The sequence below is a fragment of the Berghia stephanieae genome, chromosome 8 (assembly GCF_034508935.2).
Source record: "Berghia stephanieae isolate SIO BIC M18660-M18661 chromosome 8, UCSD_Bste_1.3, whole genome shotgun sequence".
Taxonomy (NCBI): domain Eukaryota; kingdom Metazoa; phylum Mollusca; class Gastropoda; order Nudibranchia; family Aeolidiidae; genus Berghia; species Berghia stephanieae.
This window is the reverse complement of record NC_088367.1, coordinates 55,915,976-55,941,468: the sequence shown is the minus strand read 5'-3', so window position 1 is coordinate 55,941,468 and position 25,493 is coordinate 55,915,976. Positions and strand designations below refer to the sequence as shown.

The window sequence follows — 25,493 nt, the reverse complement described above, 5'->3', positions numbered from 1 at the left end:
ACTATCTATACTTGTTACTATTCTGTTTAAAAAATAGGTATATTTATGTGTTGGATGAGTATGAAGTTTCGTGTGAAATTCTGAAAATAGCTGGCAAGGAGGGAGTTGAATGACGCCATTTCGCATCGGCACCGTAAGATCCCGTCACCTAGGCATTATACATAAAAATAAAATTGAGCTTTATAAAGCGCAATATCCGCTAAATGTGCTCAAAGCGCTTTACAAAGGGTCCCTGGTCAACAGCAACATTTAACATGCAGGATGGGACATGCCGCCTGTTAGGCGATAATACAATTTGTCGGACAAAGACAACGCTGTTAACGACCAGGTACTCATTTTGCACCCGAGTACGGTGAGAGAAAGTGAGAAAGTGAGTAAAGGCCTTTTCCAAGGACTCAACTATGCGCCGAGCGCGAGGCGCGAACCCATGAACATCCGATCCGAAAGCGAGTGTCATACCACTCGACCACATAGCCGCGGCATTACATGAAGGAAGATGTCTGATGTCAATAAGAATCACCCATGTTCTCCGAGTGAGCAAATTGAGGGTTAATAATCTTGCTCAAGGAAAATGAGGTGGGGAAGTGTGTGTGTGTGGGTGGGGGGCGGGGGGGGGGGAGGGAGGGTCGAGGGGGAATGGAGGCCGGTAAGGAAACAGAAGTGGGGAAAGAGGGTGGGGGTGGGGGGGGGGGGTTGGTGGCAGTGGAGCAGAGGTAGGGGGTGTCGGCAGGGGACTTACTTACTTATAGATCGTTAGAATATAATCTGTTGTCAACAGGTTGGAATCGAGTACAGGAATAGTACAATTATCTCAGTACTAAACCACCATACTCTGGAGGGGAAAAAAACATATTTAAAAATTTGGCCAGAAAACTCGTCCTTCAAATATCGATCGATTTGAATGACTCTCATCTTGGCAAAAACTCTCAAACCGAATTACAGTGCAATGCCTTAACCACTCGGCCACTTCCGCCTCTGTTTAGCTATCGGAATCCCAGAGCAGAAAGACATAAAAGATTCGAGTTGGAATCTCGATGGTAGAGGGTTAATTATTCAAGCACGAGTTACCCAGTTTACGGCCATAATCTGGAAAAACTTGCATTTAAAAATTTGGCCAGAAAACTCTTCCTTCAAATATCGATCGATTTAAACGACCCCGGTCTTGGCAAAAACTCTCAAACCTGGGAATTCTCAGTCTTCATTAAAGTCCCAGGTTTGAGAGTTTTTGCCAAGATGAGGGTCACTTAAAACTATCATTATTTGAAGGACGAGTTTTCTGGCCAAATTTTTAAATACGAGGTTTGTTTTTTTTTTACAGTGTACGGCAGTTAAACTGGTTAATTATATTTTCAATAGCAATTTATAGCTACTTATATTACCATTGTAATCGATTACTATTTAATAACGGGTTTAAGTATCGCTCAGTTCATTTACTCATCGTAATTGTTAACATTTTATAAGTATCGGGTTTTTTGTGGAAGTTGGGAAAACGTAATTGCCGGGTCAATGTAGTGATTCCAAAGCGGTGACTTAAACTGTCAAGAGTGATTTCCACTTAGAAAGGTCATGAAGGAAAAAAATATATGATAAAAATAATAATAATGTGAGCTGTTGTTATGTAGCGCAACTTTTACTAAATGGGATAAACGCCATTTCCACGTTGTACCAAGCCAACCAAGACGATTTGTTTCTAGTACAAGACACGATACCACATATACATGTATCTATTTATGTCCCTGTTACTTGTGACACATCGTTCATTGTATGTTTACAGTACAGTGTAGGTATATATATATATATATATATATATATATATATATATATATATATATATATATATACTTGCATATAATATGTAAATATATATTGCTAATATTTCTATGTCATGTTTTCATGTTTCTTTTAATTCTCAACATTTTATTGTAAACCGTATAGAGCCCTCCAACGTGAATATGCGCTATATAAGCGCAATTTATTATTATTAATTATTACTGTCATTATGGATTATTAACATCGAGCAGAGTATATCGATAATTTATCATTTGATATCGCATGGTCTAAAAGGACCATTCAAATAAATATCGTTTTGTTAAGGAAATAGCTCATGGCTTACACTCCTTTCCTAGAACATTTATTTAACACAATATCAACTAAATGTGCTCAAAGCGCTTTACAAGGGGTCGCAAGACAACAGCAACACTTAAAATCAAGTATGAGACATAACGCGTTGTTAGACGATATTGCAATCTTTCCCGACATGGCCAATACTGTTAACGGACAGGTAACCATTTTACACCTGAATACGGTGAGAGAATATGAGTAAAGAGCCTTTTCCAAGGACTCAACTATGCGCCCCTGAGATCGAGTCTCGAACCCTGGATCTTCCAAACCGAAACCGAGATTCATACCAGTAGACCACATAGCCTATAGTCGTGTGTGTGTGTGTGTGTGTGTGTGTGTGTGTGGTCTTCTGGTATGACACTCGCTTTCGGATCAGAAGGTCCTGAGTTCGAGCCTAGCTCGACGCATAGTTGAGTCCTTAGAAAAGGCTATTCTTTACTCACATTCTCTCATCGTACTCAGGTGTAAAATGAGTACCTGGCCGTTAACAGCGTTGTCTATGTCGAAATAAAAATTGTAATATCGCCTAAAAGGCGTCATGTCTCCTTCTACATGTCACGTGTTGCTGTTGGTCAGGAACTCCTTGTAAAGCGCTTTGATAGAGAACTTATACTAACGGATGGCAATGTTGTGAGTTTCTTAGTTAGCGCATACTATCTATAGAGCAATATCCACTAAACGTGCTCAAAACCCATTAAGTAATTAAGGAGCAGGCACTAGTTGGTGTAAGATAAAGATCTGAACAAGCGTGTATGAAAGGTGCCAGACAAAGCAAGAAAGAAAAATACAAGAAAAAAAAAAAACATCACAAAAAATATTCAGTCGAGGTCGACTGGAGTCTCTATGATGTAATGGTAGCACGTCTGACCGGTAATCAGAAGGTCTGAGGTTCGATCCCCAGTCGAGGTCGACTGATTTTTTGTGATTTTTTTTTCTTGTATTTTTCTTTCTTGCTTTGTCTGGCACTTTTCATACACACTTGTTCAGATCTTTATCTTACACCAACCAGTGCCTGCTCCTTAATTTCATAAAGCGCTTTGGGCACGTTTAGTGGAAATTGCTAAATAGATAGTATGCGCTTAGCTAAGAAACTCACAACATTGCCATCCAGTAGTATAACGGACCAACACACAAAACGTGTGCAACCATGAACGTTTATAGTCTGGTATGACAGTTTAGTTAGTGAGAATTACTCATAAACATGGATGACAAAAAACAACAACAAAGGACTGAGTGTATAAACATGGATGACAAAAAACAATAACAAAGGACTGAGTGACGTCAAATTCGTTCTATCTATATAAAAGCTCAAACAGTAGCTCAGGCCACAAGCTTGAAATGCCTGAAATAATGTTGTAAATTCATCATCTGTTTGGATAAGGTGGGTTTTTTTTTCTCTAAGGTTTATACAGCAGCTCGCTCTCCGAGCATGTCTCTTATTTGTGACCCATCGTCTAAAAACGGTATTATGTCGGAACGAACCAGATGCTTAAAAGCCGAATTAAATGTTAAACTGGTCTAAGATATAAATTGTTGGCATTAGCACCCTAAAATATGGTATCCATTCTCCTCAATAAAACATACAAACTCAACACAAGTCTGATATTTCTGGCTATAAATTCACTTTTCAACATCTTAACCAACCCGACTTAATACCATTTTGAGGCGAAAGGTCACATTTCTCGTTATATCGAAAAGAGATCAGAAAATCATGAAGACCCTTCGGTGGTTAAAATTGGAAAGGGGGAAAAATCGATAATTTTATGTTTTACGGCCCGGGGATATTATCGTCTTCTTCTTCATTGTATCGGCGGATTGGTTAGGTGTGGGGGGGGGGGGGGGGGGGGGGGGAGGAGGAGGAGGTGGGGAGGAGGAGGAGGAGGGGGGGGGGGAGTGGAAGCCTGTAAGGAAACATAGGTGGGGAAGGAGAGGGGAGGAGGGAGGAAGAGGAGGAGGGGGAATGGAAACCTGTAAGAAAACAGAGGGGTTGATGGCAGTGAAGCAAGGGGTGGGGTGGGGGGAGGGGGGGGGGGGGCTGGAGGCCTGCAAGGAAACAGAGGAGAGGAGGGGGAGGGAAGATTGATGAGGGTGGAGCAGGGGAAGGGGGATGGGGGGGGGGGATGAGAAGGGACTTACTTACTAATAGATCGTTAGAATATAATCTGTTGTCAACAGGTTGGAATCGACTACAGGAATAGTACAATTATCTCAGTACTAAACCACCATACTCTGGAGGGGAAAAAAACATATTTAAAAATTTGGCCAGAAAACTCGTCCTTCAAATATCGATCGATTTAAATGACTCTCATCTTGGCAAAAACTCTCAAACCCGGGACTTCGCCGAAGTCCCGGGTTTGAGTGTTTTTGCCAAGATGAGGGTCATTTAAATCGATCGATATTTGAAGGACGAGATTTCTGGCCAAATTTTTAAATATGGGGTTTTCGGGAATACGGCAGTATATTACTGGATGGTAGGTAAACGCCCTCTTTGTAAGTAAGATAACCCTCGAGTTACGCGAATAATCATTTATTCTAGAATAACAGGTGAGGTTATAATGTGGTCTAGTGGTATGACACTCGTCTTGGGATAGAAAGGGCCTGGGTTCGTGGACTCCTTGGGAAATCCTCTTTACTCACACTCTGGCAACCGTTGTCATGTGTAAAATGAATACCTGGCAGTTAACTGCGTTGTCTATGTCGGAAAAAAAAAATGTAATATCGCCTAACAGGCGTCATGCCACGTCCTACATATTACATGTTGCTGTTGGCCCGGAATCCTTTGTAAAGCGCTTTGAGCACTTTTAGTGGATATTGCCCTATATAAAAGCCCAAGCTCAAGTTAGATAACCACGCCTCTCGGACAGTGGACATAATGTAAACAATGACTGTGATTGGTGAACATCTCGAAAGACACTTGTTTTACTATCGATGGTAAGTGTTTAAGTAAAATACCCACTGTTCTACCGCTTGATCAATAGATAGTATGCAGATGACGTCACTCAGGCCTTTGTTATTGTTTTTGCCATCCGCGTTTGTGAGTTGTTTTCACTAAACTGTATTAACCAGACTATAAAAGTTCATGGTTACACAGAGTTTGTGTGTTGGTCCGTTATACTTCCGGATGGCAATGTTGTGAACTCCTTGGCCAAGCGCATTCTATCTATAGAACCAGCACACAGAAAACTAGGTGTGATTTCAAACCTTTATAATAATATGATCGAGAAAATCATGCAATGACTAGTCACTCATTTGGCGGTGTGGAAACAATAACAATGATCAGGTAGAAATGTCGATTTCAATCACGTGATTGTTTTTATAAACAACCAACCAGGTTTGCCTGAGCACGTGTGAAGACGTGTCATAAATTCCATGTTTTGATTGGTCAAAAATCTACTGGTTAATTTAACCTGAAGTTGACTTTTCATCACCCGGTCCATCCCGGTATAATACCGTTTTGAGAAGACGGGTTACATTTATAACAAAACGAAAGTAGGAAAACGATGGCAAGTAATAGTTGAGTCCTTGGAAAAGAATCTTTACTCACATTCTCTCACCGTACTCAGGTTTAAAATAAGTACCTTGCCGTTAACTGCGTTGTCTATGTCGGGGGAAAAATTGCATTATCGCCTGACAGGCGTCGTGTCTAGTTCAACATGTTACGTGTTGCTGTTGGTCAGGGAAACTTTGCAAAGCGCTTTGAGCACGTTTAGTGAATATTGCGCTACATAAAAGCTCAAGTTAAAATGATACTAAAAATAGATTACGAACAGAATGCGTGAACAATGGGCGGGCATTGCATTATCGTAATATCAGTCTACTTACGTTTCTGAGCGTTATCCTGTTGCTATGGTGATAATATTTATACGAAGTATAATCAAATCCTCACGATCTCCTGTAAGAATTGTAAACTTTATAGGATTGTGAAAACGGGAAAACCCGATGATATTTATAGATTATATTGTAATCCACACTGAGAATCGAATCTAACACACAAAGTTGGAAAATAAAGAATAAAGCATTCACTTGGTATTCACTCTAAAAGAATATAAATAATTAAATACTTAAATATTAAATTTGCACATTTGGTAAAATTATTTTTAAAAGTTTATGAGTTGGCAACAGCTAGTAATGGTTATGACTTGGCAAATTTGTCAATGCTAAATTAGGCTAAGTTAGGAAATGAAATACATCTGAAGGTTTTTGAATAAAGAATTAGATCTGTCTTCAACATCAATTAATTTAAAGTCAACCCTTAGTTGACAGATTCTGATCTCCAACATCCGGGTAACTCCGAGACGATTTCAACATCCGGCGACGCACGTCAAGATATGACAACAAAATAGAAAGATCATCTCTTTTGTTTCGTTGTCATGGCGTTGTCATTTTTGACTTGATATGACGTGGCTTGCAGATTGATATCATGAAATACTAAGTACATCAATATTCCCTAGGGGGTCTCCTTTAAGTCATCAATATTCCTTGGGGGGACCTTCGTTAAGTCATCAATATTCCTTGGAGGTCTCCAGTTTTAGTTGGGACGTCGTAGGGAGTCCGGATGTACATCGGACAGGTTTGGCTGTTTCCTGTCTGAATGTGAGTGGAAATGGGAGAGGGGGGGGGGGGGGGGAGGGGGGAGTAATTAAAAAATGAAAGAAAAGAAATAGTAAGGTAAATAAAAAAAAAAAAAGACAGAACGCGTTAGATTACAAATCTCACCAATAGAACAGAGAAGTCTTGAAGTCATACTAACTTTCCAGGTTCTAAAATCATTGGAAATGTGTATGTAACCAGTCTTTCAGAGGACTAATAATGATTATGTTACATATTGAATCAATAGGTGGCAAAACTATTTTAGTGGCAGGATGTATAGGCAAAAATAGTCAAGATAACGTGACGTAAAAGAGCGAGTGTGGATAACTTTTATTGACGACCAGGCTATATATAGACAAAAAAAGATGCCATCACTCTGAAACCAGAAGAGCAATTACAAAAGGTATGTATCAAGTCTTCGAAAGAGTGGTTTTACACTTCTAATGAGATTGGAACCATTTTGTGACATCACACTTTTACCCTTTTGTTTCTTTCTTTGGCTACGGTTTGAACACGTGGTATTACTAAAAATAGCTTCACTGAAAAAAATATAATATTTGTTTATAACAGAAGTTGTAATAATAGCTAAACTCGGTAATGTGATCGGTTGTTATGATTTGATATTTACCATCGACAAGTAGGCTAGGTCTGAAAGGTTTTGCCATGGACCCTTTGTAAAGCGCTTTGAGCACGTTTAGTAAGTAGAGAAGCGCTGAATAAAAGCTCATATTTTTCTGTTTTATGGTGACTGATTATATGGTCATGGCTTCGCTTTGGAAACGTGGTGTTACTAAAAATAGCTTCACCGATAAATCGTTTATAACAGAAGTTGTAATAATAGTTAAACTAGGTACTATGATCAACTGTTATAATTTGATATTTACCATCAACAGGTAGACGAGATGTATATGACGGGTTATGCCAAGGGTTTCTCTATTATGGTTTGAACGCGTGGTGTTACTATAAATAGCTTCACCGAAAAAAAATGTTTTTATAACAGAAGTTGTAATTTGATCTTTACCATCAACAGGTATGTAGGCTAGATGTGTGTGAAAGGTTATGCTATGGAATTCTGTATTATGGTGAATGATTAAATGGTAAGGGCTGCGTTTTGGACACGTGGTGTTACTAAAAATAGCTTCACCATAAAAAAAAAAATATTGCCTATAACAGAAGTTGTAATAATAGCTAAAACTAGGTAGTTAGATCGACTGTTATAATTTGATCTTTACCATCAACAGGTACAGTATGTAGGCCTACTGCCGTACTCTGGAAAAACTCATATTTAAATATTTGGCCAGAAAACTCGTCCTTCAAATATGGATCGATTTAAATGACCCTCATCTTAGCAAAAACTCTCAAACCTCGGACTTCACGAAGTCTTCATTAAAGTCCCAGGATTGAGAGGTTTTTGCCAAGATGAGGGTCATTTAAATCGATCGATATTGGAAGGACGAGTTTTCTGGCCAAATTTTCAAATATGGGTTGTTTTTTCCCCAGAGTACGATAGTGTAGGGTAAGTATAATTTGAAAGGTTATGCTATGGGTTTCTGTATTATGGTAAATGGTGAAAGTCATTAGAATTGATTATTTCCATGCTTGGTCTACTTAACCTGTAAACCGGCTTACTCTGGAAAAACATGTTTTTTAACAATAAAAAATTTGGCCAGAAAACTCGTCCTTCAAATATCGATCGATTTAAATTATCGTCATATTGGCCAAACAAACTCTTAAACTTTGGACTTTAGTGTAGATCTCGAGAAGTCCCAGGTTTGAGAGGGTTTTTTATTTTTTGCAAGATGAAGGTCATTTAAATCGATTGATATTTGAAGAACGAGTTTTCTGGCCAAATTTGTAAATACGTGTTTTTTCCAGAGTTTATGGCAGGGAACTGGTTAAAATGTCGTTTAGTTTTTATATCATTATGGATAGAGATTCATCATCGTGGCCTTTTCTCTTACTATCTTTTTTTTCAATAAAAAATATGTTTTTCTTTTATATTTTTTTCTCTCTTTCTTGTTGTGTCATAATGTGGTATGACCGACGTGTACATATATGCAGGTCTGACACCTGAACCCACTGATGGGCCCGGGTTAACATTGTTGAAATGGACAATATTTTGATTTTTAAAATATTTTTGTTTGAGATTTCCATGACAACAATGAGGTCATAATGAATTGGGTTATTAGACCTGAAAATAAGTGCACGTCGGGTATGACACTCGCCTTATTTCGACTCGGGCTGGAGTCCCGCTTTGGGGCGGCGCATAGTTGAGTCCTTGGAAAAAAGACTCTTTGCTCAGAATTCCTCACTGTAGGCGTTAAATGAATCGTTTACAATGTTTACTCGATCCGGAAAAAAAATGTAATATCGCATTTTATGTTAATTATTGTCTTTTGTTAGAGATAGAATACGCTTGGCTAACAAACTCACAACATTGCCATCTCGAAGTCTAACGGACCAACACACAAAACTATGTTAAACCTTGAACGGTTATGGTCTGGTTAAGACAGTAAAGTGAGAATGATTCATAAAGATGGATGGTAAATAACAACAATTACAAAGTGACGTCATCTTCGTTCTAGCTACAAACGGTCAAGGTTACACACACACACACACACACACACACACAGTGTTGTCTGTTGTTTCGTTATATCTAGCTGGCGGAATGATGTGAGTAAATTACCTAAACTACAGCATCAATATATTTTTTTTCTTATTCTGAAAGAGATGGCGTTGTATTGTGAGACAGGGAAACATCCCATGAGAGGCCATCGTGAGTCACAGATAGCCCTAAGGAGAAAGGAACTCTCTGTTTATCATTTCGCTACTGTACTCATTGACCTCCCCTTAGGGGTGGGAATTGTATTATACATCCTGCTGTGTCGTACTCTAAACCTGAGCTTTTATATAGCGCATTATCCACTTAACGTGCTCAAAACGCTTAACAAGGAGTCCCTGGCCAACAGCAACACGGGCTGGACATGTATGAACGCTTGTTGGGCGATTTGATAATTTTATTTCGGACAGAGACCACGCTGTAAACGGCCAGGTACTCATTTTACATCTTGAGTACGGTGAGAGAATTTGAGTAAAGCGCATTTTCCAAGGACTCAACAATGCGCCGAGCGCGAGGCTCGAACCCAGGACCTTCCGATCCGAAAGTGAGTGTCATACGACTAGACCACATAGCCGCACACAATCTATTTGGTGTAATATAGATAACTAGCAAGGATATAATGTCAGTGCTGAGATATGTCACCTGTGAGACGCCATTTTACAAATAGGTTCGACAAAAACAATGCTGTTAACAATCAGATACGCTTTTTACACATGAGTGCACTAAGAGAGTGTGAGTACAGACCCTTTTCCAATGACTCAACATTGCCCTGCCCACATCGGTACTCGATTCAAGGACCTACGAGTCCAAAATCAAGTGCCATTACCTCTAGACCACAAAAGATCACGATTAATAGATAGTATGCGCTTGGATAAGACGCTCACAACATTGCCATCCGGAAGAATAACGGACTAACACACACAAAACTCTGTGTAACCATGAACTTTTATAGTCTGGATAATACAGTTAAGTGAGAATTACTCATAAACGTGGATGGCAAAAAAAAATAAAATAAAAAATAAACAAAAACAAGCAAACAAAAAAAAAAAAAAACAAGAACAAAAAAACAAAAACAAATAACAAAGACCAGAGTGACGTCAACTTCATTCGATGTATAAAAATGGAATTACATTTTTTTAGAATTCAACATCAAGTGAGGCTATGTGGTCTTGTGATACGACACTCACCTTCGGATCGGAAGGTCCTGGGTTCGAGTCGCGCTCTGAGCGGCGCATAGTTGAGCCCTTTAAAAAGGCTTTTTACTCATAATTTTCTCTCACCGTATTCAGGTGAAACCAAAGACCACCTAGCCGTTAACAGCGTTGTCTCTGTCGGAGAAATTTGCAATATACGTATCGCCTAACAGGCGTCATCATGTCTGGTCTTCCATTTCACGTGTTGCTGCTGGCTAGGAACCTTTTCTTAAGCACTTTGAGCACGCTCGTTGATATCGCACTATAGAAATCCCCGAGAATTTCTATTTGGTTTATTTATATCGAAATATCACGGTAGAGTAAATCCTAATCTGGTCAGAACTGGGTTAAAACTCTTCATTTTTTCTTAGGCTAAACGGTTCCTAATAATAAATAGGGGGGGGGGGGGGTATTTGAATGAGGAGTAATTATACAAATCAATATTTCCGTGCTCTGGAAAAGACCCATATTTAAAAATTTGGCCAGAAAACTCGTCCTTCAAATATCGATCGATTTAAATGACCCTCATCTTGGCAAAAACTCTCAAACCTGTGGCGTCGCGAGGTCCCGGGTTTAAGAGTTTTTGCCAAGATGAGGGTCATTTAAATCGATCGACATTTGAAGGACGAGTTTTCTGGCCAAATTTTTAAATATGGGTCTTTTCCAGAGTACGGCAGAATAGAGAGTCTGTCTGTCAGGGCAGTCTGAGAGACAGAGGGAAATCTGAGGAAAGACGTCTCTCTCTCTCTCTCTCTCTCTCTCTCTCTCTCTCTCTCTCTCTCTCTCTCTCTCTCTCTCTCTCTTTCTCCTCTCTTTTCTCTTATCTCTCTCTTCTATCTATCTATCTGTCTCTCTCTCTCTCTCTATTATCTTCTACTATCTTCTATCTATCAACCTTCTATTCTATCTATCTATCAATCGATCGCTCTCTTTCTTTACTATTTTATCGAACGATCTATTCATCTACCTATCTATCGATTTACTTTCCTATCTGTCTATCTATCTAGCTATCTATCTATATACTGATGTCTATCTATCTATCGTATTACTCTGATCTTCTACAGATTTTTATTTTATATATAGATAATATAGTATTAGATAGTATAGATAGTATAATCGTATAGATAGATTATCGATAGATATATATAGATAGATAGATTAGATAATAGATAGTATATATAGATAGATTTATATGAAGATAGATAGATAGATCGATAGATAGATAGATAGATAGATCGATAGATATGATAAATTGATAGTATAGATTAGATAGATGGTAGATAAGATGAGTATAGATAATGATAGATAGATTAGATAGATAGATTATATATAGATAGATAGATAGATAGAAGAGAGATAGATAGATAGATAGAAGAAGATGATAGATAGATAAATGAAGAAGAGAGATGAAGAGGAGTAGATAAAGAGATGGATGAGTAGAAGAGAGAAGAAGAAAGAGAGATAGAGAGATAGAAAAGAAAAGAAAGAAAGAGAGAGAGAGAGAGAGAGAGAGAGAAAAGAGAGAGTAGAGAGAGAGAGAGAGAGCTAGGAGTTGTACCCAAAGTGAGAAGGAGACATAAAGAGAGAGATAATGAAAGTAGAAGAGATGTATGCTCTAAGATAACGAGTAGATCAAGTGATTTTATGTACATCCATATATCGAATGCATGTCGTCATATATGCGATCATTGAAGTAATATATTGTCTGTCATCCTTACATTCGATGTCAAGTAATCATCATGACTATCATCTCATCATCATCATCATCGTCATTATCATCATGCTATCGTCATCTATCATCATCATCATCGTCATTATCATCATTATTACATCATCATCATATCATCGTCATTACATCATCATCATCGTCATATCATCATCATCATGCATTATCATCATCATCATCGTCATTATCATATCATCATCATCATCGTCATCATCATCATCGTCATTATCATTCATTATTATCATCATCATCATCATCTCGCATTATCATCATTATTACATCCATCATTCACATCATCGTCATTATCATCATTATTATCATCATCATCATCATCGTCATATCTCATTATTACCATCATCAACATCATCGTCATTATCATCATTATCATCATCATCATCATATCATCATCATCGTCATTATCATCATTATTATCATCATCATCTAAGTCTTGTCGCAGAACAAGGTTTAAATCAATAGTTATAATGTATAGAATTCCGTGAAACGTAAATATGACTATGGTAAATCAATGTACTATGTAGGGACGGTGAAATAGTCTACATGACATTTTATTAATGTCAATAGAGCACAACATAGTGATGTCAAAATAACTGGTTCCAATCTCATTGGAAGTGTAAATCCACTCTTCCGAAGGACTGGAAGCGGCTATGTGGTCTTGTGGTATGACACTCGCTTTCAGATCGGAAGGTCCCATGTTCGAGCCTCGCTCGGCGCATAGGTGAGTCCTTGGAGAACGCTCTTTATTCATATTCTCTCACCGTACTCAGGAGTAAAATGAGTACCTGGCCGTTAACAGCATTGTCTCTGTCCGAAAAAATTGTAACATCGCCTAACAGGCGTCATGTCCCGTTCTAAATGTTAAATGTTGCTGTTGGCCAGGGACCCGTTGTAAAGCGCTTTGGGCACATTTAGTGGATATTGCGCTATATAAAAGCTCATTAAAAAAAGATTTGGATACCAAAAAAATATTAATTAACAATATGCCTTTCCACCACTGCATCATAAGATATCGTCGCCTAGGCATTCCATGAAGAAATAGATAATCCACCAAACAAGATGTCTGATGTCAACAGGAATCACTCATGCCTGTTGTCCAAGTGAGCAAATAGGGGTTAAAAAATCTTCCCAAAGACAAAATAAACGAAAGTGCCTGAAGTGGGGCTCGAACCCGGGACCTTCCGGATCACAGTACAATGCCTTACCCTCTCCTTACCAGATATTTCTAGAATTTTCCCCCGAAAATTCACACCCACCCTACATAAAAATAGACCTTTCTTACTCAAACAAAAAAGTAACAAGTACTTTCTACACAGAATGTTGTTCAGCAAAATGAAATCTCCAAGACAGTGTTTAGTATTTATAGCTGTAATCAAAGCATTTCCTTAGATTTTATGATGTACAAGAGACAATAGAATGAGAAAATTGTCGGTTTTATCGTAACAAATGTGACGATTTTGCTATGGGTGGTAAGGAGAGGGTTCACCACTCGGCCAATTCGCCCCACTGGATACAAGGGTTAACCACTCGGCCAATTCGCCCCACTGGATACAAGGGTTCACCACTCGGCCAATTCGCCCCACTGGATACAAGGGTTCACCACTCGGCCAATTCGCCCCACTGGATACAAGGGTTCACCACTCGGCCAATTCGCCCCACTGGATACAAGGGTTCACCACTCGGCCAATTCGCCCCACTGGATTACAAGGGTTCACCACTCGGCCAATTCGCCCCACTGGATACAAGGGTTCACCACTCGGCCAATTCGCCACACTGGATACAAGGGTTACACTCGGCCATGCCCCATGGTCGGGTCCATCGATTCGCCCCACTGGATACAAGGGTTCACCACTCGGCCAATTCGCCACACTGGATACAAGGGTTCACCACTCGGCCAATTCGCCCCACTGGATACAAGGGTTCACCACTCGGCCAATTCGCCCCACCTTGTGTACTTAATCTCCTGGTTTCAGAGTGATGACATCTGATTTTCTAGTCTAACTATAAGCTGTTCGTATCATCCATCCTCGCTTTTTTAACGTCCTGTCATCCTAAGAATCTCCTATACATCATCATCATCATCATCATCATCATCATCATCATCATCTCACATCATTGCCTTTTTTACTCCGGGTCAGGGTATAGGTCACAGACAGTTTCCACAGCTTGAAGAGGAAGAAGAGAGAAGAAGAAGAAGAAGAAGAAAGAAGAAGAAGAAGAAGAAGAGAAGAAGAAGAAGAAGAAGAAGAAGAAGAAGAAGAAGAAGAAGAAGAAGAAGAAGAAGAAGAAGAAGAAGAAGAAGAAGAAGAAGAAGAGAAGAAGAAGAAGAAGAAGAAGAAGAAGAAGAAGAAGAAGAAGAAGAAGAAGAAGAAGAAGAAGAAGAAGAAGAAGAAGAAGAAGAAGAAGAAGAAGAAGAAGAAGAAGAAGAAGAAAGCTATGTTGAGTGTGGTATCTGTGTTATCTGTTTACACATGAGCTGATATGTTTTGATAACATGACAGCGATGACGAAATGTAAGATTTACTGAAAAAATTAAAGTGAAAGGTAGAAATTGTAAACGAATATTCATAATTAATGTCGGATGTCACCGTGTTTTCTCATTAACAAAAAACAAAAACTATGCGGTTATGTGATAGATAGATAGTTAGACAGATAGATAGATAGATAGATAGATAGATAGATAGATAGATAGATAGATAGTTAGACAGATAGATAGATAGATAGATAGATATATATATATAGATAGATAGATAGATAGATAGATAGATAGATATGATAATATATAGATAGATAGATAATGATAGATAGATAGATAGATAGATAGATAGATAGATAGACAGATAGATAGATAGATAGATAGATAGATAGACAGATAGATAGATAGATAGATAGATAGATAGATATATAGATAGATAGATATATAGATAGATAGTTAGACAGATAGATAGATAGATAGATAGATAGATAGATAGATAGATAGATAGATAGATAGATAGATAGATAGATAGATAGACATGAAGGTAGACGATAGACATATTAGATAAATAGATAATTAGCGAGATAGGAGATGGACAGACATATAGAAAGATAGATAGTAAATTGACAAATTGGCTGATTATAACCACCAATATCGTAACAATTCTGGTGAAGAGAAGAACAATAAACTCCTTGTAGGAAAAGATGATAACATTTTTCGACATGTTATCGTCACTTCAGTGTATAGATAGTATGCGCTTGGCTACGAAGCTCACAACATTGCCATCCGGAAGTATAACGGACCAACACACAAAACTGAGTGTATCCATGAACGTTTATAGTCGGGTTAATACATTTCAGTGAGCATTACTCATAAACGCGGATGGCAAAAAGCATCAACAAAGACCAGAGTGACGTCATCTTCGAGCTATCTATAGATATTTTGTTTTTTCAATGAAAAAGTAGTCCTTCAGATCCCACGGAGCCGGAGTTGAACCCGGTGTCTATAGCGTGAAACGGACAATAGCAATTGTTTGCTACCCTTTGGATAGGACGCGGGTCTATCGCAAATTACTTTCCGCCGGATCTAATAGACCCAGCTACCCAATCACTAGTGGGTGGACTGAGGGTTCAAAAAATAATCTCGACTGCACCCGAGATCGAGCCCTTGGCCCCTTTGTATGTGAAGCAAGTGCTCTACCAACTGAGCTATCGCCCCCCCCCCTTCCCCTTTGTATGTGAAGCAAGTGCTCTACCAACTGAGCTATCGCCCCCCCCCTCCCCTTTGTATGTGAAGCAAGTGCTCTAACAACTGAGCTATCGCCCCCCCCCCTTCCCCTTTGTATGTGAAGCAAGTGCTCTAACAACTGAGCTATCGCCCCCCCCCTCCCTTTGTATGTGAAGCAAGTGCTCTACCAACTGAGCTATCGCCCCCCCCCCTTCCCCTTTGTATGTGAAGCAAGTGCTCTAACAACTGAGCTATCGCCCCCCACCCCTTCCCCTTTGTATGTGAAGCAAGTGCTCTAACAACTGAGCTATCGCCCCCCCCCCTCCCCTTTGTATGTGAAGCAAGTGCTCTACCAACTGAGCTATCGCCCCCCCCCCCTCCCCTTTGTATGTGAAGCAAGTGCTCTAACAACTGAGCTATCGCCCCCCCCCCTCCCCTTTGTATGTGAAGCAAGTGCTCTAACAACTGAGCTATCGCCCCCCCCCCTTCCCCTTTGTATGTGAAGCAAGTGCTCTAACAACTGAGCTATCGCCCCCCCCCCTCCCCTTTGTATGTGAAGCAAGTGCTCTACAACTGAGCTATCGCCCCCCCCCCTCCCCTTTGTATGTGAAGCAAGTGCTCTAACAACTGAGCTATCGCCCCCCCCCCTTCCCCTTTGTATGTGAAGCAAGTGCTCTAACAACTGAGCTATCGCCCCCCCCCTCCCCTTTGTATGTGAAGCAAGTGCTCTAACAACTGAGCTATCGCCCCCCCCCCCTTCCCCTTTGTATGTGAAGCAATTGCTCTACCAACTGAGCTATCGCCCCCCACCCCTTCCCCTTTGTATGTGAAGCAAGTGCTCTAACAACTGAGCTATCGCCCCCCCCCCTTCCCCTTTGTATGTGAAGCAAGTGCTCTACCAACTGAGCTATCGCCCCCCACCCCTTCCCCTTTGTATGTGAAGCAAGTGCTCTACCAACTGAGCTATCGCCCCCCCCCTCCCCTTTGTATGTGAAGCAAGTGCTCTACCAACTGAGCTATCGCCCCCCCCTCCCCTTTGTATGTGAAGCAAGTGCTCTACCAACTGAGCTATCGCCCCCCCCCCTTCCCCTTTGTTTCGAAGCAATTCGTATAAACAACGACTATGACCGCTACTCCCTTTTTGTATTGTCTTTAGACATTTTAATGTTTATCTATCTACAACTGCTATGCGCCTATTGCTGCTGAACGTCTAATCCCTACTTTGTGATTGTGAAGCAAGTGCTCATACCTAACTGACTATCGTCCCCTTTGTATGTGAAGCAAGTGCTCTACAACTGAGCTATCGCCCCCCCCCTCCCCTTTGTATGTGAAGCAAGTGCTCTACCAACTGAGCTATCGCCCCCCCCCCCCTTCCCCCTTTTTTCCGATACAATATCGTATAAAAGCAACGACATTGACGCTACTCAGCTTTTTGTTATTGTCTTTAGACATTTTAATAGGTAAATAAATATCATTAAATTCTATCAACCAGACTATAAACGTTCAAGGTTACACATAGTTTTGTGTGTTGATACGTTAAATCCGGCTGACGGATGTTGTGAGTTTTTTGTTTTTTGTATTTTTTGCAAAACGCAATGCATCATTACTACCGTACTCTTTAAAAACCCTGATTTAAAAATTTGGCCAGAAAACTCGTCCTTCAAATATCGATCGATTTAAATGACTCTCATCATGGCAAAATCTCTCAAACCCGGGACTTCGGCGAAATCCCTTGGAGTCCTGGGTTTGAGTATTTTTGCCAAGATGAGAGTCATTTAAATTGAACGATATTTGAAGGTCGAGTTTTCTGGCCAAATATTTAAATATGTGTCTTTTTTTAAGATTACGACAGAATTACGTGTGTGCTCCTAATTGGAGTGTGTTGGAGATGCACACCTGTGTGTGTGTGTGTGTGTGTGAGAGAGAGTGTGTGTGTGTGTGTGAGTGTATGTGTGTGTATGTGTGTGTGTACACATTATGGTAATTGGGATAGCGTTGGAGTTTGAGGATTGAATTAGGTGGATGGGATTCTGATCGGGAACGTGTTTATATTGATGATGATGATGATGATGATGATGATGATGATGATGATGATGATGGTAATGATGATGGTGATGGTGATGATGATGATGATGATGATGATGATGATGATGATGATGATGATGATGATGGATGAGTGATGTGATGGTGATGTGATGATGTATGATGATGATGATGATGTGATGATGATGTGTGATGATGTGATGATGATGGATGATGATGATGGTGATGATGATGATGATGATGGTGATGGTGATGATGATGATGTGATGGTGATGAGTGATGATGATGTGATGGTGATGGTGATGATGATGTGATGATGATGATGATGATGATGATGATGATGATGATGATGATGATGGTGATGGATGATGGTGATGGTGATGATGATGATGATGTGATGATGGTGATGATGGATGATGATGATGTGATGATGATGTGATGATGATGTGATGATGGTGATGATGATGTGATGTGATGATGATGATGATGATGATGATGATGATGATGTGTGTGATGATGATGATTGATGATGATGATGTGATGAATGTTGATGTGTGGTTGATGGTGAGTGGTGTGTGGTGATGGTGGTGATGATGTGTGGATGATGATGATGATGATGATGATGATGATGATGATGATGATGATGATGATGATGATGTAAGCATATTTACTAAAAGCATGCATCACTTACGGACAATATCTGACATTAATATTATAGTAGTTATAGCAGTCTAAAGTGTCAAAAAGTGTGAGGAATGGATGAACTTTGTCTATACTTTTTAGGAACCCTTGAGAATATTTGGTGCTGTGCGCTTGGCTAAGAAACTCACAACATTGCCATCCGTAAATATAACGGACTAGAACAAATAGTTCTATGCGTTTAGGTAAATTAAAACATCTGTCAAGCAGGTGTAATGTGCAAACCTACAAAATCATGTGTAACCCTGACTTGAACGTATTTGTAGTCTGCTCAGATAGAATTTAATGAGAACTAATCCCCAAAATGGATCTCTAAAAACAATAACAAAGAGTTGAATGACGCCAATAGGCTTCACTTCCCTCGTAATGACCCATGGTAATTCAGTAACTGGCTCTAAACTATAGGAACAATGGCGTACGACCTTTTGAAATATTTCTCCGACTAGCATAAAAGTTTATCCAGAGGAGAAAAACATTACAAATCTGATCATGTTTTGACTTTTATACATTCTGATCACCATGACTTATGAAAATTTCTAGCCAGCATGAAGAATAAAAAGTACCGATTTTCTTTGTTTAGAAGCACACTGCTCGCCGTTGCTGGGCGGACGTGACGTCAGACTAGTGAATCTGATTTCAACGGCCGGAGTCGTTAATGACAACCGACTAAGCAAATTGTTTTTGAAATTAGAAAAATCACACCAATTATGAAAATGAAACTTATATTAAATAGTAATATTTATTGGGCATTGCAACTACATTCCATAATCGCTATCACAAATGCTGTGGAATTATGGAAGTCCTGCCCGCGGTTCTTGAACTCTCTCCTTACCAGCCATTTTCAGGATGTTCCCCAAAATTCACACAAAAACATATTTTTTATCACACAAACACAATAGCAGTAAAGTTCTTGCCATACATAATTTCTTTAGCAAAACATGCTCTACAACACACTGTTCATTTTCTTTAAAATTTATGATGTACAAAATAAATTTGAATAAGAAAAATGTTGGTTGTATCGTCACGAATGGGACGATTTTCCTATAGTTGGTAAGGAGAGAGTTAAGAGGGAGGCCTTCCGAAAGCTCCGACATCCCGAGTATTTTTTTTTTTTTTGGAATAATTTTCTAGTAGGGGGTTTGGGAGGGTGGAAACTTTTTCTTATAATGTTTTAATAGGGGGTTTGGGAGGGGGGTGGGAGACTTTTATTAGATAGAACATAATAAAAATAAAGAATACTGGGGATGTAGGAGCTTTTGGAAAGCCTCGCGGTTAATATTCACTGGTATATATAACATTAATAAATCAAATTTATGACAATGAAGTACTCACGTTGAACACACACACACACACACACACACACACACACACAACGATAACACTGAATAGTTGAGTTGTCATGTGCTGCATTTTCTTCCTGTTCTCGAATATTCGACCTTGCTTTATCTCTATGAAACCTTCTGTCATTGATGAATGAATGATTCGCTGTGAAGAAAAAACACCTTGGAATATTGGTCAACTACACAGTACACAGTAAGTCATAACCAACACACAAGACATGTATGTGTGTTACAACCAGGGTCAGAAAACTGTCTGGCATTGTGTGATTTCTTTGTTTACAACTCTCAATTTTCGTGAGTAGTTGTCACTTCGCTTCCATAATATAGATAGTATGCGCTTGGCTAAGAAGCTCACAACATTGCCATCCGGAAGTATAACGGACCAACACACAAAACTGTGTGTAACCATGAACTTTTATAGTCAGGCAAATACAGTTATGTGAGCATTACTCATAAACGCAGATGGCAAAAACCAATAACAAAGTTCTGATTGACGTCATCTTCGAACTATCTATACTGTACTACTGCGAATAGTGATTTTCTCTATTCTCAGTAGTACTGGGAATAGTGATTTCCTCTATTCTCAGTGGTACTGGGAATAGCGATTTCCTCTTTTCGCAGTAGTACTGGGAATCGTGATTTCCTCTATTCGCAGTAGTACTGGGAATAGTGATTTCCTCTATTCTCAGTGGTACTGGGAATAGTTCTCGTATTTCCTATCTGTATCATTCGTACAGTATGTATCGATATCATATCTATCATATCTATCTATGTATCGCTATCGTATCGTATCGTATCGTATCGTATCGTATCATATCTATCATATCATATCATATCTATGATATCGTATATTTCGTATCGATATCATATCATATCATAATCGTATCTATCGTATCGTATCGTATCGTATCATATCATATCATATCGTATCTATCGTATCGTATCATATCATATCATATCATATCATATCGTATCATATCATATCATATCATATCATAATCATATCATATCATATCATATCATATCATATCATATCATATCATATCTATCTCATATCATATCATATCATATCATATCATATCTATCTATCATATCATCATCATCATATCATATCAATATCATATCATATCATATCATATCATATCATATCATATCATATCATATCATATCATATCATTATCATATCATATCATATCTATCATATCATATCATATCAATCTATCATATCGTATCATATCATATCATATCATATCATATCATATCATATCATATCATATCACATCGTATCATATCGTATCATATCATATCATATCATATCATATCATATCATATCATATCGTATCATATCATATCATATCGTATCATATCATATCATATCGTATCATATCGTATCGTATCATATCATATCATATCGTATCGTATCGTATCGTATCATATCATATCATATCGTATCATATCGTATCGTATCGTATCGTATCGTATCGTATCATATCATATCATATCATATCGTATCGTATCGTATCGTATCGTATCGTATCATATTATATTATATCGTATCATATCGTATCGTATCATATCGTATCGTATCATATCATATCATATCATATCATATCGTATCATATCATATCGTATCGTATCATATCTTATCATATCATATCATATCATATCAGAAAAGTGAGTGGAGCAGGCACTTATGTTGGTAACAACAAGATATGAAGTGAATAGAAAAGTGCCAGAAGACAATAGAGAATAAAAATTTTTTTCGCGCGTGTGGGTTTGAACCTGCGACCTTATTGGTACGACAACTCCGCTGGCAGTGAGAGCGTGGCTCTACCGTGTGAGCTATCCACGAACACAAATATTCGTTTCAAACTCAAAGTCATTACTAGATCCCTCTCTCACCCACTTCTTGAGACCGCCGATTCGTTCGTACACCACCATCGCGAATAATTTTGACCAGCAGTTAAGCTTAATCAATATTCTCAACACAAACATATAACAGAAACGATTGAGACATTGATGTATGCTCCGGTGTATGGGTGAATTTTTAATTCAGAAAAGTGAGTGGAGCAGGCACTTATGTTGGTAACAACAAGATATGAAGTGAATAGAAAAGTGCCAGAAGACAATAGAGAATAAAAATTTTTTTCGCGGCGGTGGTGGGGTTTGAACCTGCGACCTTATTGGTACGACAACTCCGCCTGGCAGGTGAGAGCGTGGCTCTACCGTGTGAGCTATCCACGAACACAAAATATTCGTTTCAAACTCAAAGTCATTACTAGATCCCTCTCTCACCACACTTCTTGAGACCGCCGATTCGTTCGTACACCACCATCGCGAATAATTTTGACCAGCAGTTAAGCTTAATAGCCAATATTCTCAACACAAACATATAACATAGAAACGATTGAGACATTGAGTATGCTCCGGTGTATGGGGTGAATTTTTAATTCAGAAAAGTGAGTGGAGCAGGCACTTATGTTGGTAACAACAAGATATGAAGTGAATAGAAAAGTGCCAGAAGACAATAGAGAATAAAAATTTTTTTCGCGGCGGTGTGGGGTTTGAACTGCGACCTTATTGGTACGACAACTCCGCTGGCAGGTGAAGCGTGGCTCTACCGTGTGAGCTATCCACGAACACAAAATATTCGTTTCAAACTCAAAGTCATTACTAATCCCTCTCTCACCAACTTTTGAGACCGCCGATTCGTCGTACACCACCATCGCGAATAATTTTGACCAGCAGTTAAGCTAATAGCCATATTCTCAACACAAACATATAACATAGAAACGATTGAGACATTGAGTATGCTCCGTGTATGGGGTGAATTTTTAATCAGAAAAGTGAGTGGAGCAGGCACTATGTTGGTAAAACAAGATATGAAGTGATAGAAAAGTGCCAGAAGACAATAGAGAATAAAAATTTTTTTTTTCATATCTTGTTGTTACCAACATAAGTGCCTGCTCCACTCACTTTTCTGAATTAAAAATTCACCCCATACACCGGAGCATACTCAATGTCTCAATCGTTTCTATGTTATATGTTTGTGTTGAGAATATTGGCTATTAAGCTTAACTGCTGGTCAAAATTATTCGCGATGGTGGTGTACGAACGAATCGGCGGTCTCAAGAAGTGGGTGAGAGAGGGATCTAGTAATGACTTTGAGTTTGAAACGAATATTTTGTGTTCGTGGATAGCTCACACGGTAGAGCCACGCTCTCACCTGCCAGGCGGAGTTGTCGTACCAATAAGGTCGCAGGTTCAAACCCCACCACCGCCGCGAAAAAAAATTTTTATTCTCTATTGTCTTCTGGCACTTTTCTATTCACTTCATATCTTGTTGTTACCAACATAAGTGCCTGCTCCACTCACTTTTCTGAATTAAAAATTCACCCCATACACCGGAGCATACTCAATGTCTCAATCGTTTCTATGTTATATGTTTGTGTTGAGAATATTGGCTATTAAGCTTAACTGCTGGTCAAAATTATTCGCGATGGTGGTGTACGAACGAATCGGCGGTCTCAAGAAGTGGGTGAGAGAGGGATCTAGTAATGACTTTGAGTTTGAAACGAATATTTTGTGTTCGTGGATAGCTCACACGGTAGAGCCACGCTCTCACCTGCCAGGCGGAGTTGTCGTACCAATAAGGTCGCAGGTTCAAACCCCACCACCGCCGCGAAAAAAATTTTTATTCTCTATTGTCTTCTGGCACTTTTCTATTCACTTCATATCTTGTTGTTACCAACATAAGTGCCTGCTCCACTCACTTTTCTGAATTAAAAATTCACCCCATACACCGGAGCATACTCAATGTCTCAATCGTTTCTATGTTATATGTTTGTGTTGAGAATATTGGCTATTAAGCTTAACTGCTGGTCAAAATTATTCGCGATGGTGGTGTACGAACGAATCGGCGGTCTCAAGAAGTGGGTGAGAGAGGGATCTAGTAATGACTTTGAGTTTGAAACGAATATTTTGTGTTCGTGGATAGCTCACACGGTAGAGCCACGCTCTCACCTGCCAGGCGGAGTTGTCGTACCAATAAGGTCGCAGGTTCAAACCCCACCACCGCCGCGAAAAAAATTTTTATTCTCTATTGTCTTCTGGCACTTTTCTATTCACTTCATATCTTGTTGTTACCAACATAAGTGCCTGCTCCACTCACTTTTCTGAATTAAAAATTCACCCCATACACCGGAGCATACTCAATGTCTCAATCGTTTCTATGTTATATGTTTGTGTTGAGAATATTGGCTATTAAGCTTAACTGCTGGTCAAAATTATTCGCGATGGTGGTGTACGAACGAATCGGCGGTCTCAAGAAGTGGGTGAGAGAGGGATCTAGTAATGACTTTGAGTTTGAAACGAATATTTTGTGTTCGTGGATAGCTCACACGGTAGAGCCACGCTCTCACCTGCCAGGCGGAGTTGTCGTACCAATAAGGTCGCAGGTTCAAACCCCACCACCGCCGCGAAAAAATTTTTTATTCTCTATTGTCTTCTGGCACTTTTCTATTCACTTCATATCTTGTTCATATCATATCATATCATATCGTATCGTATCATATCATATCATATCGTATCATATCATATCATATCATATCGTATCATATCATATCGTATCGTATCATATCTTATCATATATATATTCAAAATGATTAAAGATTACACGGGCCAAAAAACCTTTAAATATCCAGTTTCTTTTACCATTATAAATATATTATTGTTAACACAAACAAGAGAAAAGATCAATTTGATTCATGGACATTCTAAGTACACGAAAGTACACAAAAGTACACAAAGTGCACAAAAGTACATACAAGTACACAAAAGTACACAAAGTACACAAAAGTACATACAAGTACACAAAAGTACACAAACGTACACAAAAGTACAAACAAAAGTACACCATGACCAGGGCCTACGCCTAAGTCCTAATAATTTGTCACTTGGAGAACTGGCCTACCGTCCGTTTGAAGTTAGTGAGCGAGAAACGAGGAATTGAATTAGTGGGCTCGAGAAGAACTTAATAAGGAATTGTGTTTATATATGTGTTTGTGTGTGTGTGTGTTGTGTGTGTGTGTGTGTGTTGTGTGTGTGTGTGTGAGAGGATGGTGGTTGGGGGTCAGGGGGGGGGGTCGGAGAACATGCGAATGACTGAGTGAATTAATGAATTAAATGAATGATTGAATGAATGAATGAATGAATGAATGAATGAATGAATGAATGATTAAATGAATGCAAGGATGAATAAAGTGAATGAATGAATGGACGGATAAACGATTGGATGAATAAATGAATGTATAAATGAATGAATGGATGGATGCATGAATGAATAAATTAATTCATGGATGAATAAAGTGAATGAATTAATAAATGAATAAACGGTTGGATGAAAAAAAATAACGAATGACTGAATGAATGAGTAAATTAATTG

The 25,493-nt window shown here is 39.0% G+C and overlaps 1 protein-coding gene across 1 annotated transcript in view; it reads right to left on the bottom strand.

Moving 5' to 3' along the window:
- LOC144978902 (uncharacterized) overlaps positions 1 to 25,493 on the bottom strand; it is a 296,697-nt gene that overhangs the window by 265,152 nt on the left and 6,052 nt on the right. Inside the window, exon 3 of the mRNA XM_078925502.1 lies at positions 5,944 to 6,708. The gene's annotated coding sequence lies outside the window, so the exon portion shown is untranslated. The remainder of the gene's footprint in view (positions 1 to 5,943; positions 6,709 to 25,493) is intronic.